This window comes from Ascaphus truei, chromosome 2 (genome assembly GCF_040206685.1).
Source record: "Ascaphus truei isolate aAscTru1 chromosome 2, aAscTru1.hap1, whole genome shotgun sequence".
Classification (NCBI taxonomy): Eukaryota; Metazoa; Chordata; class Amphibia; order Anura; family Ascaphidae; genus Ascaphus; species Ascaphus truei.
Genome location: NC_134484.1, coordinates 177,560,681 through 177,581,032, shown reverse-complemented (window position 1 = coordinate 177,581,032; position 20,352 = coordinate 177,560,681). Strand labels below are relative to the sequence as shown.

At 40.4% G+C, this 20,352-nt stretch overlaps 1 long non-coding RNA gene across 2 annotated transcripts in view; it reads right to left on the bottom strand.

The window, feature by feature from the left end:
• LOC142486989 (uncharacterized) overlaps nucleotides 1-18,607 on the bottom strand; it is a 49,930-nt gene extending 31,323 nt beyond the window's left edge. For both annotated transcript variants that reach the window (XR_012799102.1, XR_012799103.1), the window contains exons 1-3: nucleotides 16,563-18,607; nucleotides 1,429-1,616; nucleotides 674-802 (exon numbers count right to left, since the gene is read on the bottom strand). This is a non-coding gene — a long non-coding RNA (uncharacterized LOC142486989). The remainder of the gene's footprint in view (nucleotides 1-673; nucleotides 803-1,428; nucleotides 1,617-16,562) is intronic.
• Between the last annotated feature and the right edge of the window lie 1,745 nt (nucleotides 18,608-20,352).

The following is a 20,352-nucleotide window of genomic DNA, read 5'->3' as shown; positions in this document are numbered from 1 at the left end:
TGTGGAATTCATTACCCATGGAGACTGTGATGGCAGATACAATAGATATCTTCAAAAAAAGGTTGGACATCTTTTTAGAAAGGAAAGGTGTACAGGGTTATACCTAATAAGTAAACATGGGAAGGATGTTGATCCAGGGAGTAATCTGAATGCCAATATTTAAAGTAAAAAAATAATTTATTTTTCCCCTTATGAGATATCATTAGATGATATTTCACTGGGGGTTTTTGTTTGCCTTCCTCTGGATCAACATACTGTAAATACACATATAGGATAAAGTTTCTGTCATCTAAATTTAGCTTAGGTTGAACTTGATGGACGTATGTCCTTTTTCAACCTTATGTAACTATGTAACTGTAAATTCCTTAAGAGCTGGGCAAGGAGGAATACAGGTGTAAAGCAAGGTGTTGCAGGTACTTTCTGGTTCTTAAATCTCCTGCGGCACGGTGGCCAATAGTCCTTCGGGGCTTCCTATTGACTCCGGTGCTAAAGGAGACTGAAATCTCCATATTGTTTAAAAAGTCAGTGATGCTAACTTTGCAAGTAAGTATCACGAGAAGTAGGGGGTCCCCAGAGCTAAAATGAATGTGGTTCCATTCTGGAAACCCCCTGCTTCTCATCTACAAGAAGAAGAAAAACATCAGATGTGATACCACACCTTTAATCATCATACCTTGTTGCTCATCAAAACTTGAGTTTGTTCCTTTTAACGTTTCCTTCTCTTTACTACAAAATGGCACCGGTATTGCACAGGATACCACACGTGTATCTAAATTGTACCATGTGGGACATATCTTGTATTCTGTAATGAATAGCAGAAAAAGAAACAAGTGAAATAAATGTAAGCAATGACATAAATTAGTTATGCTTTCTTTAACATTAATTTAATAAAAACAAGCTGTACTCTTGTTGATATGTTGCTCAAAGAGCAGGGGTTTTCAACCTTTTTTTGAACAAGGGCACCCCTAAATAATTTTATAAGTCATGGGGCACACCTGCTGCTCATCGCCTCTTCCTCGCATAGACGTAACACACTCACCCTCCTTTACACACACACACACTTTTCTTAGGCTACGCTTATAGTGCCGCGACACGACGGTCAGGCTACGGTCGCTGGAAAAATCAAATAGAGATGACTTCCAGCGATTGCGACCAAACCGTCACTCCGTCGCATTTGTTTTTCCGTGATGTCGCTGTTGCCAGCACTATAAGCGCAGCCTTACATACTCTATATGTATCCCCCCTTCTCGAACAGCACCCTCACCCTCTTTCTTAATTATAAACACAACATTCACCCCCTCTTTCTCTTACTTACACCATATACCTTCCCCCATGCAAAGCACTACCCTCCCTCCTCCTTCCCACACAAAGATTACAATCTCTTCCTGCACAAAGCCCTCACTGTTTTCCTCCCACCTTCCCACGCACCTAAAACATGGGAGCTGGTCAGCGGGTGGTGAAGTTTGAGAGGAGGCTTCTCTCTTTCCTCTGTGTTGGGCTGAGAGAGGAGAGGGGGATCACAGCCTTTACGTCTCCGGACAGCACAGTCTTGTGCCCGCTGTGCAGCCGCTGCACCCTTGGCAGAGGGTCATGGCACTCCAGGATTCCATAGCACCCTGGTTGAGAAACATTGAGTTAGAGGGAAACCTATGAGCTCAATAAAAGTGCAAATAACTCAATAGCTGTACAGGAAGTCCTCAGTTATCCAACAGAAACCGTTCTGGAAGTAGCGTTGGATAGTGAAACCGTTGTAAAGTGAGTCCCATGTTAATCAGTGGCCGTGAGCATTGGATAACGCATTCCGGCGTCGAAAAACGGCCCATAGGGTTGCATTTTAAAGCGTTGGATATGCCATTCATTGAAAAGTAAAAATTGGATAGCGAGGACTACCTGTATTGGTAACATTATTAGTTGCAGTCACAGAATCAAAAGTTAAAAATTAAACTTACTCAATTCCCCTTTTTTGACTAATTGGAGTAATTAAATCTGCAATATCATGCTATACAACTAATTCTCTCCCCTTCTCCACGAGTCCTAGGGGACAAGGAAGGCAATTAGTTTAGGAGTTTATGATGTAATGTTAATGTAGATGAAAGAATAGTTTGTGGGGATTGTTTCCCCAAAATAAGGTCAATATGACTCCAACCTTAACTAGGACACCAGTACCTTTAACAGTCTCAAAGCAGCAATTTCATCAAAATGTCAGCTTTGTCCTGCCAGCAGAAACCCTTTTTTTCTTTTTCAATTCCCTCCCAAAATATTTGTAATATAATTAGTAATTCCGGGATAAAAACATTTTCAGAAAAACAGGTTTTAAGAAAGCAAGACCAGCTTCCAATAGTTCCAATAACACAATATTGTGCCTGGGACATAATCTCATCAAATCTGTGATATCCCACGTCAATCAAAATGAACAAACTCATGTCTCTTAAAAGATTCTACTTGTGAGTCTGTTGTGAGTTGTAAGGTGTACATACACATTTTGGGACAGATACATACATGCTTTGATGTTTCCTGTCATTCTGTAACCCATTGTGGTCATACTGGGGTAAATAATAAGTTGCAGAGCTAGCAAGCTCAATTAATTTATATGTCATTGGAAAGGTAATTGTTTACATAATCGAACCCTTGTATTCCTGCATACCAAACAGAAACATGGATAACGTGCAAACAGTAATATTTCCAAACGTCAGTTAGAGTAGGTGTCACAAATCCAGACTTTATATTAACCCATTACATCCAAGTCATTTTCTTTGTGTCCGTGCCGTCCATGTGATAGATGGGCATCCTTGCAGACAGCTACATGTTGATTATGAATGTAGTTTGTGTGAACACTCTATGTAGATATATTGAGAAGGGTGCTGGCAGTCCAAATCACATGCTTTGTGTCTGCAGACACACTCATACAGTTGAAAAGGAAACTTTGGCCACTCTTAACTAGTCTTCCCTTGTAGCCAAGTCAAAGTTCTAGGATTTTAAATCTCCATTAATACTCTGTAGGTACAAGCATTTGCTACTGCTAACAGAGAACCCAATTGGGGCACAAGGGCATGTACTGTAACGACTTCTTTCACAAGTAGACCTTTATTGGTGATCCAGCAGAAGTTTATTCCATTTGCACTTGATCTCCACACAGTGTTAGTCTTCTCCAGCACAAACACCATCTTCCAAATAGTCATTGTCTCTGAAGGTGGCCAGTATTTGACTTGCACTAGCCTGAAATTCTTATTGTGTCCCATAGAAACATTCTAAACACGTGAAGAAAACTAATTTTGCAAACTATGACCTGCAGTCTCCACACAATGGGGTCACTTGTTTCGGTGTGGGCCATTTTGATTCATTTTTTAAAAATATTTTTGTGTAAGGAATGAAAAATCAAGCAGCTACCAAGTAGATCTCAGGGAGAACAGGATGGATAATAATTAATGAGTTAAATTAGGTGGGTTCTATGTATCACGTGTGTACTGATGCACTTGCATTAAAATAAATAGCATTGTTTTCTGTCTGAAATATGAAGTATATTTCAACTACTTTAGAATTTGGCACATGCTGCGCTCTTATTCTGTGATAAAAAAAATAAAAAAAAGACTACCGCCATCTTTAAGGTGACCGAGAAAGCCAATGCAGAAAACGGTCAAGAAAATACATAGATAGTACATAAACCTGCACCAATATGCAAATGTAACTCTGGCCTCATTTCTCCCAATTGCTCCATAAATCCCCATCACCTTGCAGACGGACACAGACGTACACGAAAATAGCGCAATTTAGATTAATACATAGGTGCTGCCAGGTGCAGGTATATTTCAGCGCGAGTGCGACAAAATAATTACTTTGCGGTGGAATTTTCACTATGATGCAAAGAGCCCAATATTTTTAAACAAGTAAATCATTACTTGCTCATACTGTCATACATTTATGCGTTGCGGCTTCCTATTGGCCTGCGTCGTTAAACAGGATTGAGATATGGACAGCACCTTTAGAGGTATGTGTCACAGGGAGCATTGGGTTCTCGGAGCTGAAATGAATGTGGTTCAGCTCAGGAGAATTCCTCTTCCCATCTGGGGGAGAAAAAAAAAAAATATATATATATATATATATATATATATATATATATATATATATATATATATATATATATATATATATATATAAATGTAAATACAACTGTATGCTCATCTGCATGTCTTAGGCAGGTCTGCAACCCCGCCTTTCCCCATTATCACCCAGCACACAGCACTTCCACTGCAGCAAGGGATTCTGGGAAATGACATGCAAATGAGCACACAGTGCCACTTTTTGCTTCAAAAACCATTTTTAACATGGTTCCCTAAACCATATATATTGTATACTTGTCCACTGTATTTTATAATGTTTGAATTCTTGTAACTTTATATATATATATATATATATATGTATATATAAAGTTTTTTTTTTTTTTTAAAGGAAATGCTTCTTTAAACACAATAATAATATTAAGGAATCAAAGATACTGGTCTTATTAATAACAAAAATTTATACAAATGTACATAGTACTTTTTATGTAGTATTTAAAAAATAATCAGCTATTTCGCTTATCTTTTTTCAGCTGACACACAAAGTTTAACAACCACAATATTCTTAAATGACTCTCTACATGTTTCATTTTATATTCATTTTTGTGTGCCATGGCGACAAAAGACATACTGTATGGTGTCATTTAGAAACAAATGTAATCCTCTTGATCACTGAAAACTATCAGCTATCTATGGGAAAATGTAAATATCTAACTGTAACACGTTTGTGCCTTTTTTATGACTGGAGGCAGCAGAGCATGCAAACTTTTGGTCCTTAAGCTTCACTGTTCAATTAGATTTTGAGACAGAATGTCAGCAGGGATTCCATTACCCCACTGCAAACCCTTATGTCTAGTACTCCTATACCTGCACTTAATCTACATTCCACTGTATTTTATAATGTTTGAATTCTTGTAACATAAAGCAATGAGTGCATGAACAGCACTGTCTAAGAAAAATAATAATACTTAGGTTATATTGTTCTGTTTGAATGCCTCTATTAAATTCCACATTCAGGGTGCCAATAACATGCCATATGTATTTGAGAGAAGAGTATATTATTTGGAATTTTATTTTAATAGTTCTACAAAATTAGAAATGTATTGGGATTTTTACAGAACCGACTTTTTTTAATTCTACACAATTACATTTTAGATGAAATGTTGCTCCATCATCCCATTTACCCTGTGCATACTATAATGGCGAAACATAATCGGATTCTATCATGGTATTTTGAAAACCTGACCTTTGGGTGGCCCTTGAGGACTGGAGTTTCCCACCCCTGTTCTAAATACGTAGGTGTTCCTACTGTATGTAGCATGGGCTAGCTAGCTTGGCTAGGACTGACAAAGGTAGATAATCTTCTGAACTTGATCATCCAATATAAATGTCTCACACTTTAATCTGGTCTGTAACTGTTTCATAAGCTCATAATATATATTTTCTTTAACTGTGCATGCAATGTCTTGTATATAAATGTATACCTTGTTCATTTATGTAACTGTATTTGTAACCATGTATTATTTGTTTTACTCTGTGCCCAGGACATACTTGAAAACGAGAGGTAACTCTCAATGTATTACTTCCTGGTAAAATATTTTATAAATAAATAAATAAATATGATAGGCTGCATACCGGCTGTGATAAACAGTTCCCTTTATGTAGTTCTGCCGTTTGCCCAGGTACTTCGTGACACAGTCTTCTAGAGTTTAATTTGTAGAAAAGTCATACACACATGGGGCACGCAGCCCTCAACCTTCAGCGGTTAATTTTTCCATTAGTGACACTAAACATTTTTAAACAACGTCACTTTAAGAACAAACTAAATCATAAAAACAAACATCTACTCCTGTCAGGAGTCTAACACACATGCATATCCATATCTGCAATGTTGGCTGGGTAAGCCAGTTACCAACTTTAAATAACACACAGATATAGCATTGAGTCGTTAACTGTCAGATGGGGACAGCATCCCAATTGATCCTCAGATGCTGCAACACGTGGGGGGGGGGCATCTACCCCGAACTGGATCCTCGGGAGTAGCGTCCTCCCAGCCTCCAGGCTCTAAGAGAGAGATTGAAGCAGCCAACCTAACTGCAATATATTCCTCTTCCTCAATTAGGAGAGCAGGTGAGGGAAACCAGAACCATTGTAAAGGTATGGATTTCCTATCCACCAGCCTTAGTGACTGTGAATCTGTGGGGCGGATCACATCCACACTATGTCTGCACTTTCTGCTATAAATCAGAGAGAAAGCTGCCCACTATCCTAGGACTATGACACATATCCTCCCCCCAGCTTACACCTTCTGGGGTAAGCGACCATGGATATATTTTACAAAAAGGCCACTACCTAACTTTTTGTACTATACTGTAAACTACCAATACTTTTAGAAGATACAACTCTTGTTATATTAAGGGCCGTCGACCCTGTATACTAACTTGTAGCCTTACCTACATTTTCAGTGAAGAGACAAAAATTACAAATTGCAATATTCACACACTGCATACTCTAGAGCAGGGGTGGGCAACCTATTTTTCAATGTAGCCACAGGTGTGGCGAATTAGAAGTGAAAATAGCCACACCATGTAAAAATTGAGGTATTATGTTGCGCATGTGAAAATTTTAAATACACAGTTTGAACAAGTTTATAAATTCTCAGGGCCGTTCTATAGTGTGCGCGCGCATGCCTGTGCGAACGCGCATGCACGTGACACATGCTTTTTATGTGTATGCTGTGAGCGAGTGAGGTACTGTGTGTATGCGTGTGTATATGTATATGTGTGTGTTATAAATACGTTTGAAATAAATAAATACTTTAATAAATTATTTATTAACATTGTACATGCGTACATACACACACATACACACACATTTCAGCTGAGGTAGCAGCGCAAAATATTTATTTTCCTCATCTTCCCCCGTTGGCTGGTTACACGCTCACTACCGTGCGCGCACGGCACCATTATAAAAAGGCTGACTAACCTCAGCCAACTATAACTGCCGCGCACGCGGTGCAGCAAGCGCATGCACTATAGAATGGCCCTCAGACCGCAAACCCCCTCATCCTCTCACCCCCTTCATCCTCCTCTCACGCCACCACCACTACCCTCATCATCATCATCTCCTCACCCCCATTATCATCATCTCATTTAACCCCCCTCATCATCTCCCCCAGCACCATTGTCCTCCCCCCAGCACCCTTGTCCTCCTCCCAGCACCATTTTCCTCCCCCCAGCACCCTTGTCCTGCCCCCAGCACCCTTGTCCTGCTCCCAGCACCCTTGTCCTGCCCCTAGCACCCTTGTCCTGCCCCAGCACCCTTGTCTTGCCCCCAGCACTCTTGTCCTGCCCCCAGCACCCTTGTCCTGCCCCCAGCACCCTTGGCCTGCGCCCAACACCCTTGTCCTTCCCCCAGCACCCTTGTCCTGCCCCAGCACCCTTGTCCTGCCCCAGCACCCTTGTCCTGCCCCTAGCACCCTTGTCCTGCTCCCAGCACCCTTGTCCTCCCCCCCAGCACCCTTGTCCTCCCCCCAGCACCCTTGTCCTCCCCCCAGCCCCTTTCAGCAGTCCCCCCTCCCCTCCATTCCTACCAGATCGCGGCACAGAGGCGACGGAGGCAGTGGTGGCGGGAGGGAGGGGGGAGGGAAGCACGTCAGCGCGTCAGCTGGAGCCGGCTCGGAGGGGAGCGCGGCAACTTCTGAAGCCGGCTCAGAGGGGAGGGAGCGCGCGCATTTGGAGCCCTGGAGTGGGCGCGCGTCACGTGCTGGAGTGGACGCGCACGGCACGCATGTGCTGGAGCGGCCGGGGGTGAGAGAGGGGAGCGCGTCACACCGCTGAAGTGCGCTCCTTCCCTACCAGGGGAGAAGAAAGAAGGGGGATGCACAGGAAGTCCCGGCGATACCTGTTCGCCACAGTTTAAGTGCCAATTCGCCACAAGTGGCGAATGGCGACAGGGTTGCCCACCCTGGCTCTAGAGGCATAATATATGATATAATTGCACAAGCGAATTATGTTGCAAGGTTAAGTGTCCGTGACATAGTCCGCACTTGTAACCTAATCGGTTACTTTCAACACATTTTTTTTTAACTTCCAGTCCCTTACATCCACAGACTTCATTTTAACGCTTGCTGTATTGCACACAGTCAATGTTAATAACTCAGGATTTTCCATCCACTTTGTATTTGCCGGAACTGCCACCCATTTGGCTAAAACATCTTCTGTGGTGGCCTTGTTGCCTTCCCTAGTTTGATAATCATCTGGACACAGCAAATGAAATTGAGGCTCTGAATTTTTAAATCCCAGATCAGGGAGTTCATTCTCAGTATTCTCAGGAGGGTGCCTATCTGCTTCTGGAATAACAGCAGCACTATCAAAATCAATTATTTCTCCGTCCTCTTTGTCATCAGTGAGGGCATTGAGTTCACTTTCCATGGTTTCCTTTTGTGACCAACGTATCTCTTTTAGCATTGGAATCTCTTTCTCCAACTTCATCTTTTCAGACTTCAATTTAGTACTTAATATCCGTTCTGTCTCATGCCCTCCCGGACCTTGTCCAGCTCCAGCTACAGCAGGGTCCTCTCATTTACCGCGAGATCCACCAATTTGCAGGCATCAGCCATCTTAGTCTCATAGCGTAGTGTCAAGCCGGCCACTTGACTCATTAACTTACTCTGACGGGAGTACCGCTGGACATCCAGTGACGCTTTTCCCCGCGTACGATTGTGGACGCCTTTCCATCTTATTCTTATTAGAGACTCCATCTTTATAGCAAATTGTAATACTGCAATGGCATTGCAGATTCGCTTATAAGAACGCACAGCTTGCTTGGTTAGGAGGTAGTATTGATATCCAGACTGAACCACTCTTGCAGCTTTTCCCACGTCCAACGCGTCTTTGTTGCTGATACTTCCTAACCTTTAACTGTAGTAGAATCACACATTCCTTCAAGTATTGATACTTCTTTCTTTGTTGCCTCATTCGCCAGAATGACTGAATAACCCGAGCTGCTTTAGTCTGGCGAAACAGCAGGCGAGCTTTCCTCCCTGTGAAGGCAAACTGTATGGCGACAGTCGCAGAGCGTTTATGCAAATAGCTTTCTCTCGCCATCCTTCCTTGAATAAACGCTCTGCAGTGTCAGAACACTTTTCTCTCTTTGGAGCTGGTCCAGTGAGAGACCTTTTTTCTTGATTGCATCATGCAATTCTCCTCTCAGGGTCTCTGTCTCTTGCTCTAGTTTCTGGACCTTCTCGTGCTCCCTCTCATACAGTCACCTGGCTTCTAAGCTCCGCCTCCAGCGATACTCTTGTGATGCTCAGCATGACCTTCAGTTGCTCATGCTGTTCTGTGGAGACATACAATAAACTTAGACGCTCCTGTAGCACTTGTACTTTGTAAGATGCCTGGAAACTTTCTTTCTGTAGCATTCGCCCCATCTCCTTGGCCTCCTGTAGATGGGTACGCAGCTCTTGGAGCTGGTTCTGCAGTATATGCTCTGCTTGTGTATGCTGCTCCAGGGCGAGGCATTCTTTTTCCAGCATTCTCTGCATTCTGCAGTGCTGCCTGTACTTCTAAATTTTCCTGACACAATTGTTCTGTCACTTTTTCTGCTTGGTGAAGCTTCTCCTTTCCTTCACTAGCCTGGTCAAACAAATCTGAATTTTCTTCTTTCAGACTTCCATTCTCTCTCTTTACAGTCTCTAAATCACTCAGGGCATTCTCAAAGGCTTCCTTCAATGTACACAGCACTGTGTTTAGACCATGGCCCTCTTGGCGAGAATGTTCCAGCGCTGTGCTACGAGCGTGAACCTCTTTCTGAGAGACTTCCAACTCTCTATGGCAATTGCGAATCTCTTGCAGAGCCTCCCCATATTTCTGTTTCAGGTTAGCAATTAGTCAATCCAACTTGTTCTACTTTCCATCCACAGCAGCTGCCGCAATGTTTGCCTTTTCCAGACTGGTCGTCACCTACTCCAACTCACTCCGTAAGAGACTCTCTGTTTTCTTCAAAGCCTCGTACTCACATATAGCTGGGAATACACACCTCTGCAATTTGGCGTTAGCCTCCTGTACCTTGCCGTTCGCTTCTCGCTCCTTATTCAATTGCTCCCAAAGGACTTCATAATCACGGGCAGTTTGGAGGGCAGAAATAAAGGCCTCTTTACCCTGGTTCAAGGATTCAGCTTCCCTTTGCCACTGTTCCCATGACGATTCCACTCGTCACTCCGGTCTGCAGAACATCTCGGCGCCTTTCTGACGCATGTTGTCCTGATATCGCAGGCTCAAGAGGTTCAGTCACTTCCTCTGTGACTTGAGAAATACTTTTCTTTTTCTTATTCTTTCTATTTGCTTTATTAGCTCCAGAGACATCAGTATTACTGGGCACACACTCACTGGTATCAGCTTCCACATCTTCCTTGCGCTCACAACGCTTTGCTTGCTTTTGCAGCTGTGGGAGACAGAATTCCTGGTGCTGCTCCTGTTGCCACTGTTTGTATTTGAAAATTTGAGGACACACTTCGCCCGTGTGACCTGGTTCATGACAGGCCCAGCATACTGACTCCTTTAGAAAATCACCTGGTTTTGACACTGTTTTGCATGGTTATGTACATTACAAAGCAAACATTTCATGTTGGCCATTTTAAAAACCCGTCAGGGAAAACTTGACACTCAGCACTTTGCCTATGGCATTAGCTTTACACAGCACAGCAATCTTTTCATACCCGCCAGGGCAGTCTTTGCACTCAGCACTTGCTAGAAGCAATTTTCATTTTCTTCAGCAATCATTTTGGTTTTCTGCTTGGGTTCAGGGCCTTAATATATCTTCATCTACTGAGCTCTGGGTGTATTGCATCTACACTTCACACATTCTCTGTGTATGCTGTAAGTACAACTGGTCATATACAGTGGGATAGACAGTAGAGATTTTTACCCATCCCTAGCCATGATGTTGTTCATGGAATAAAGGATTTTTATCATTGCCGGTGTCTAGCCCCTGTATTCTGTTTGCTGTGCTGTGCTCCGCTTTATCTCTTGGAGGATTTCTCTGACCTTAGACAGTGGGATAGACTTCACTCGCAGAGTCTGCACTTTACCGCCATTTTAAATTCCTATGTTTTTTTCTCAAACCCACAGATTTTTCAGTGTCTGCCCGCATTCTCCACGATATGTGACAAACGGCTCCCTTTATGTAGCGCTGCCGTTTGCCCAGGCTCATCGCGACACAGTCTTCTAGGGTGTAATTTGTAGAAAAGGGGGACAGCCCTCAACCTTCAGAAGTTTCTTTTTTCATTAGTGACACTAAACATTTTTAAACACCGTCACTTTAAGAACAAACTAAATCATTAAAAAACAACATCTACTCCTGTCAGGAGTCTAACTCACATACATATCCATATCTGCAATGTTGGCTGGGTAAGCCAGTTACCAACTTTAAATAACACACAGATATAGCATTGAGTCCTTAACTGTCAGATGGGACAGCGTCCCAATAGATCCTCAGATGCTGCAACACGTGGGGGGGGGGGGTGTCTACCCCGAACTGAATCCTGGGGAGCAGCGTCCTCCCAGCCTCCAGGCTCTAAGAGAGAGACTGAAGCAGCAAACCTAACTGCAATATATTCCTCTTCCTCAATTAGGAGAGCAGGTGAAGGAAACCAGAACCATTGTAAAGTCTGGTATGGATTTCCTATCCACCAGCCTTGGTGACTGTGAATCTGTGGGGCGGATCACAGCCACACTATGTCTGCACTTTCTGCTATAAATCTGACAGAAAGCTGCCCACCATCCTAGGACTATGTCACACAGTATATAGCTTAACTTTATTTAATCTCTGAGGCAATTTGACAATCCTATTTGTCTATAAAAGTGTGTAAGCTGTACATCTACTTTTAATTAAAAACATGCTGGTGCAAAACTGGACCAGAACTTTAAACCATTTCAGTATAATATGAATTTTTACATATATATATTTTATCATAATGACGAAATCAGATACAGTACCATAAATGTAGGACATGCAAATTGTAAAATTACTTTGTGGCTTACATATAAAGTGCCGCTAAAAGTTATGTTGTGATAAAACTGACACAAAGAAGAGAAGCAAATTCAAGCATCTTTCTGCTCCACTCAATAAAACCAATTTTGATGTGTTGTTTCACAAAGACAACAATGTGGCTAAGAGTTGGTGCAAATGCTTTGCAATAATACATTACAAGTATTCACCACTTGTGTGCCATCAATGCGTCAAAATTGTTTGTCAAGTTTTTCTTGGCATTCAATATTCACCTTTATGTTACTAGGCTGGAGAGAGAAGAATTTAATGCATTTTGATTCAATCTATTGCAGATTCCCTTTTAGCATATTGGATAACTTCAATACCATTCCAGAGTGTAAAAAGAAACATTATCAATCATATCGGTACTGAGAGAATTGTGACATCTGAAATGTTTTTTTTTTCTGCAACCACTTGACTGTCTTGATACAGCCTTATAAACCAACGTGGGTATTTGTAGTTGGGTTACTGCCAGATTAAATTCAATAGGGTCCCATGGTGAATACCTTGGTTCATTAGTTATCTGGCTGCTCTTCTCATTTTAAAGCCTCACAGGAGTTAACCAATAACCTAAATAACCTGTAAAAAAATTTTTTTTTATCTTTGTCATTGAGAAAACCTAATGTAAAATGAACTTGAATACATTATTTCTGCAATTCCGATTTCTAGAAAAGGTAAATGTTTGAAGCAATGGGTAGTCAATAAACGTAATAAAAGATGCAGCAAATAAATCCTACCAGCTGACATTTTTGCTTTTTACATTCTAAAAATGTGCTGTTCCATTTTTTTTGTCAAATTTGGCATATTACCTAATTCTGTCATAGACACTTGGCATGCCAAAAGACCATGTGATTATACAGTACAGTAGTACAGAAGAAAATATGCTGTTTTTTCACATTCTGTCAATCCCCCTGCTAACATCCACTGAAACAATTTTCTTTCAGGGAAGATGTATATAATAAGACTTAAGAGAAACACACATCACCACCCATGCTTGCTGTAGACTTCAGCGATAAACAGAGTTTTTCTTTGACATTCATGTGTATATTCCTGGATTACAATGCCAATGGAAACAGTATTTTATTGTATGCAAGTATGTTATCAATGGGATGTTGGGGATGTGAACACTTCAAAGTGTTAACATTCATCTAATGTTATTTTCTGGATTAAGATTAAGTAAACGGTCAAATATTGAAACTCTTCCCAATATATGTGAATGGGGTGAACAAAGCGGGTTTGGGGACAGGAGGGAGACATGCAAATGCACTCATGGGTTTAGTGTGGTTGGTAAAATCATTAAACGAAACGGCTTCATATAAGCACTATCATTAGTATCATATTGTAATAACTGGATCTTATGGTGAGAAAGTTTTCATTTTGTAGCGCGTAGCTAAAAGGATCACTAAAATAAATGTAAAAAAGGTGAGGTGAAGGGCCGTGCGCTCCCTAGCGGTAGACATGAATTGGCTGAAAAAATTATTGTGCGCGTCAGAGCTGTTTACTGTATTTCAATGTTGTTGCAATTCTAACTGCACATCTATCTGGTCTGTGGGCCATATTAGCCAAATACTGTTTTAATACCTTTCTCGGTTTATAGATCACGTTTAAAAAAAAAACCTAAAAATAAACCAGATATGGACTTGAACGGAGAGTATACTTCTGAATTAAGTGAAGCATATGCACTTGTAATTCGTGATCTATAGGCAAAGGTCTGTGTATAGGAATAAACCGGTATTGAAAATGTTCTGTCAAATTTGTGTAATAATTTCAGCCACATTTCTAGGAAACAAGCCACATACATGTATATTTGTAACCAATGTAATATGTTGGGTTTCCAACATTTGGAAGAAAAGCACAGCTTATCAAATGCAGTTCAACATTGCAGTCGGGATGCCCGATCTGTTTTTTTTTTTTTTTGCACAAATCGACATGCTTGATTTGTAGAATAAAGCATAAAATGTAATGTAGCATTTGAATCAATCTTATTGGATATTGTGCTGCTGACACCATGCCATGCTAAACGTCCAAAACAAAGCAGAAAATTAAATAGAATCATCGTTGCGTTTGTACATTACAACAGCAAGACTGCTGATTTGATCTGATCCAAATACAGTGTGAGTGCACTATCACACAGAAACCGATTTGTGATTGTACTCCTATCAGCACTATCCCAGTTTAATGAATAACCCCCGGTATGCTGGGGGCCTCCATCCACTATGAGCGTCAATGCCTTTGCTTGTTTTAATACTTCCCTGCCCAAAAATGATATGTACTGTGTGTACATTATGACAGCCCCTTGCTATAATGCAGAGCTACGCACATGATGGGGTAGGATCCAGCTGTGGACCTTAAACCTAGTTGTCAAAAATGTCTTCCACTTCCTGTATCTGCTGCACAGTTCATAAATGAACAAGGGGGCACCTTTATGTCTAAGTCTGTGTGGACCCTATAAATGACAGAAAACAAACCTCTGTGAACAATAATTAAGTGATATTTAAAGAATGTGTCTAAAACTATTTGCTTAATTACACAAATAATGCTGCCACCCAAAAGTAATAAAACAGATGGCCATTCCAATATTCAGGAGTCTTTTTTCAGTAAATGTAATCCCTCCACTGTATTGAGGCCAACAAAATATACAACAGTCCTCTACAGAGCTGAAAGAGAGAAATAGCTAAATATCTAACTATATTAGCCTATACTGTGCTCTATGTTTGGTTAACTGACCAAAGATGTCCATGTGCCATGTGCCATGTGCCATATATGTTATGGTAAAGAACTGAATAACTTTCTACTAACAGAGTGTTTCAGTTCCCTTTCCAAATGTGAACGCCATTACGGAATTATTGAAACGTCACTGTTACAAAGCAATGTTTCATGCATTGAACGAGACATGGCTGAGTCACTGGGATCTGTACCTGAAAACACACAACATTAGGAATACAGCCCATGGGAAGTAGCAAGAACAATTTCACTCGGTATCAAAAACAAATGAGTGTCTGCGAGTGACATTTTGCAGTGGGATGAAAAGAAGACAAAGCATACAGTATCTAGGTCACCGTGCGTAATAATACTATTAAAATGTTTTGTATGTACGTGTATTATAAAAACCACTAGCAAAAACTACCTTTTGCATGTTTTTTTTTCAAACATATCTTTAAATAAAAGTGAATCACTTTTTGCTTACAAAATATGTGAAGTTTTGATCTGGTACTGTACTTGAAAGGAATGTATATTTTCATTGGTTGACGAGGTGATTTTTATTTGATTCTGTACAAATCCGGAGTCATTTATTATTTCACAGAAATTGCTGAAATGTTGGTATGCGTTTAATGCTATCAAAGCTCATTTTTTTTTCCAGCCGCAGCACTTCAGAGATATTTACCTATTTTTAGTCTTTTAATAAGTTCTGAACATGGCTGCATTTCTTCAAAGAAGTAGTGATTTTTCAATCTATGCAATCCACCTAATATGTTATCTTAAAGGAGAATAATAATAAAAAAAAATAAGCCTTCAAGGAACTTTGAACGCATTTATTTTATACTTCATGTATGGATCTAGGTAAGAAAAATATTTGCAAAACCTGTCTCTTCTGTGCTGAAGAGAAATGCTGTACTATCATAGCAACATTGTTATAGCTAATATCAAACATATTGTATGTACCGCACACAGTTCTCTTACACAAATCATAATAGCTAATAATTGTAAGAACAATGCCCCAAAAACTTTATATTTCGGGAGTACAACAAAATGATCACAGTTACAAGATCTTTAATGCAATAAAAACAAATGTCTAGGATTTCAATATAGTTTTATTGTTGATGTATATAGTTTTTATAGAAAACAAATGAGCGGAATATTGGGTAGTGTGTGTATATATATATCGATATAGATATATACAGTATATACACACTACCCAATATTCCGCTCATTTAGATATATATACACACAATTACTTACATATCCAGGTTATCTACTGTTTCACATTGCTGTGTATCTTAATCTCCTTATGGACTGATTTACAAGTGAGCAATTGTTAGTTGGACAAGGTTCCGGTCTATAAATGTTAAGTGCGGGGAATACACTCAAAGACAAAACGATTAAACCAGTTACCAAAAGTTACTCTCTGAGCTCACATGCAAAAATAAGTAAAGATGTCCAAATTGCACACTAAACAAATACATGCATAAACACCCAAAAATATGTTCACGCCATTTACTGGCTATCGTCCGTGACCATTTAATACAACCAATATGCACCTGTGCAGTATTTCAGCCAAAGTATAAAGTAACACAACTGCCAGAGACAGTAGCACATAAAGCAAGGCAGTTTTTGTTTGTTTTGCTTACAGAGAGAAGACTGTCTTTCCATCTATTTAAAAACAGCGAATAAACATGTTGGTCACTGGCATCACACAGTGCAAAGCAAAACAAAGATAATTAAAAACACATCTACCTTACGTTGTGCTTAGATCGCAAACTAGATTATTTGGGTTTTTTTCATAGTTTGAGCACAGAATATGCAACAAGGAAAATGATTTTGTTTTAGTAGAATACTAATCCAAGGTAGGCAGCTTTGGTGTCACAAAGAGCATTGATGCGGGATTGTCAGTCTTCAAAAATTAGGTAAATTAGAGATCATTTGATGGTATTCTATTGTTGCTATTGTAATCACAGTAATTTTCCCTGGTAATGGTTCTTCGTGATGAAGGGGAGTTCTCACAGGATAATCGTGAAAGATATCGAAAGATTCAGGATTCTGCATCTGGTTTCAAAAGCCCTTCAGATTCAAATTGGCATTTTACTTTATCTTGAAAATTTATTAGAGATTCAGATCATGCCGGTTTAAATGGAAAGGTGAAAGCAGGGTAATTTCAATCTATGAATTATTCAGACTCATACTGAAGAAATTGCTATCCATGAACTGATTCTCTGACAGTCTCTTTTGCAGAGCCTCCATTATGCTTGTCATTTTTATTTCTTTATCTACAATCTCTTTCTCAGTTACTGAGCTTGTCCCTTAGGGCTCAGCTTCAACAAACCAAGTATTTCAAATTGGCAATAACCTCAAATGTGCTGCAGTCTCACATCGCAGTCTCCACAGGCTGTATTTCTTCCCCCCCCCCCCCCCAAATCATTATAGCAAAAAACACATCCAAGATGATGTCTGTTAGGTTCTTCGTTTAGATGAATTAGAAACAAAAGAAAGAAATGAAGAAAAAGGAGGTGGGCATCATAGCGAAGAAGAGTTATGCTCCTGTAACAACCCAGAAGATAAAGTGATGCATTGTGCTTCCTCCTTTGTTGTCGGCGTACGAGCCATCCTAGCTGCATAGCATCACGCAAAACAACTGTTAAAGCAGGCTGACTTAGTGCCCTGATTTCCAGCAGGAGCAGATAAGGACTGCATTACAGGCAGACTAATCCACACGAATGTGCATTTAGACCAAGCACAATTAATAGCGGCACAGGACCAACAACAAAAAGACGGCAGCAGCAAATAATCAAAGCTAAAAAAGAAAAACAATTAAATAAGGGGGGGGAAAAAGTAGTGCGTTTCGTTCAGTCATGCTCCAACTAATGCAGATTGCAATCCTAGAAATTCTCCACTTGATGGCTGGTTGTGTCACTGCTAGACTGCTGCTGCCCTGTATCCAGAGAAGGATTGGGATTGATTTAGGTCAGTAAGTCTGGTCTCTTTTTTTTTTTTCTGCCTATTTTTTTTTTTTGCCTTGTTCTTACTCATGTGAGAGAGAAACTGCATCCTTCTATTTTGTCGGCGTTATATGTAACCAAGGACGTATAAAAAAAAAGAAGCTTCAGCTGTAGAATGGTTGTAAAGGCCCCAGATATAGACACAAGCAAGCATCCGATCCTTTGTCTTAGGCTTCTATTCTTTGCAGGTACAGTAGCGTCGCACAGAGAACTACTATTAAGCAAGGTGAGAAAACAGATGTTTCTTCGTTCTTCGGAGGCAGTTTGGAATTCAAGTCTCCAAGCAGTGCTTCCCTAATTGAAAAACGCTGCAAGTTCGAAGTCAGCGTTCCCAATCTCGGCTACTTTCTTGCTCTTAACCAAAAGAGGGCAAATCCTTCTGGTATCCGAAATACACATAATGATAACATCCGAGAGAAAAACACAATGTTGTTCCGTGTCCCGTCCCACGCGTCTGCATTGCCGCACTGCGACTAGAAAACTGCAGCAGAAAGAGCTCTTGCAGTTGTGAAAATGTAGAAAGCAGCAGCTCTGTGACACAGCAGTCAGCTGACTTGTAGTGTTATCATTCAATGTCCTCTGCCAAAAAAAAAAAAAAGACCAATTTCGAGGGGGAGAAAGCATTACGAGGAGGACCTGGCATCCCAAAAACTTAAGAAACGTTCTAAGGAGAAGTCTGACTTCCCCATCCATACACCTGAAGGTCACCTCCTCGTGCTAAGCGTACAGTTTTGCTCACAGCAACTCTGGCCACACGAAGCTGGCTGGCTGGCTGACTGTCTGAAATCTCAGACATGCTGACGTAAGATTAGGCTTTTTTTTTTTTTTTTTTTTTTTTTTTACAAAAAAGCTTTTGTTGCTGCGTGATGATAACTGTTAAGTTGTTTGTTGAATTGATACAGCAAGACTGGGTTCATATCAATATTTTAGTTCATGGAAGAAACATATGTTGGTAAGCTGATATAAAGAGATAACGGGGAAAAAAATCATTGGAGGAGCTGGTGTTATTTCATTTTACAGAATTAGTGGCACCTGCTTCTTGCACAATAGGAAGGTGTCTGAGACTTGGGATTTCATGTATATCACAAGCTGTTGGTAAATCTTTTTATTTATTTTTTTGCATCCGGAAATGTACATTGAGATATGTATCTTGTTTTAAGCACATGTTAGAAAGAGGCTGAGACAATTTGCCCAGGATCACGTTGTGGAATGGGTCTGGTGGGAATTAAAACCAGAAGTCTATGTATGCAGGACCAACACCCCAACCACTATGCAGGACCAACACCCCAACCACTATGCTATACCACCTTCCAAGGAGAGTAAATAATGCGTGTACAAATGTACTGTAGCCAAATGTATTTTCACCACTGACGTGGGAAACCACAGGAATGTGAGCGTGGTACCATGGATAAATGCTATGAGAGGCCCTGTAGAGGAGAATGGACACCATCGGCTAGATACATCAAACTGTGGTACCCTAAAAAGTCGGTATTATCTGCCAAAAAAGTGTGTTCTTTTTATAGTACAATACATTCCTGTTGCACCGGCAAAAATAATTCACTTTTTCTCTGATCCGATAAAAAGAGGCCTAATACTGCATTTGTTTCAAAAGGGATTGATATCAACATCATACTACATTACATAACCCCCTTGGCCACCTTAGTGGCTAGTAAAGCATAACCATGCCATGCTTTACTGACCACTAAGGTGACCAAGAGGTTAACCCCTTCTGACACCCACTGTCCCCCTCCTGGGAGGCCTAACCACCCTCCCCCGGGGCAACTACGTCCATCATCCACCACTCCTACATTCACTCCTCCCAAACAACCCCCCCCCCCATCGAGACTAATGGCCAATAGCCCTAGTCACATATGGCACACCTGTGAGCACGTGACCTACATAGGGGATAGCGGTTAATACACAGCTCTGTCGCTGGCCCACTTCTCACCTTCACAAAGGTCCCTCAAATGAACAATATTTCCCCATATACTCTCTGTCACGAACAGCCCACAAGTGAGCATGTGACTTAGATATGCAACCAGGGTTAATACAGCCTACTCTAGCCAACTCAATTGCAATCATGTCTATCCACTGCCACCACCCAAGAAATATACAACATGTGTAATTAATATATATCTGCAAGGGTGTCAGGTCCCTGTTTATTATAAAAAAAACTATGCACTTAACACACAAAAATCTGTTGTAGCAAAATGTGTCTGAAAATTTAAATACTCTCTCCAGAGCATGCAACAGTTCATTCAAAGCCCCAACGCATTACAGTACTTATTAAATAATGGTTTAATATATATATATATATATATATATATATATATATATATATATATATATATATATATATATATATATATATATAAAAATACAGTGCTTAGAATACCATTCTTCTCCCATTGAAAACTACATAAGACCACCCCATGTCGTAAATCAGCTGCTAGGTTGAGTTTTAAGACAGGGGAAAAAATCTCCTAAAAAAAAAAAAAAGATGTTTAAAATCCTGCCTCAATGTATAAATG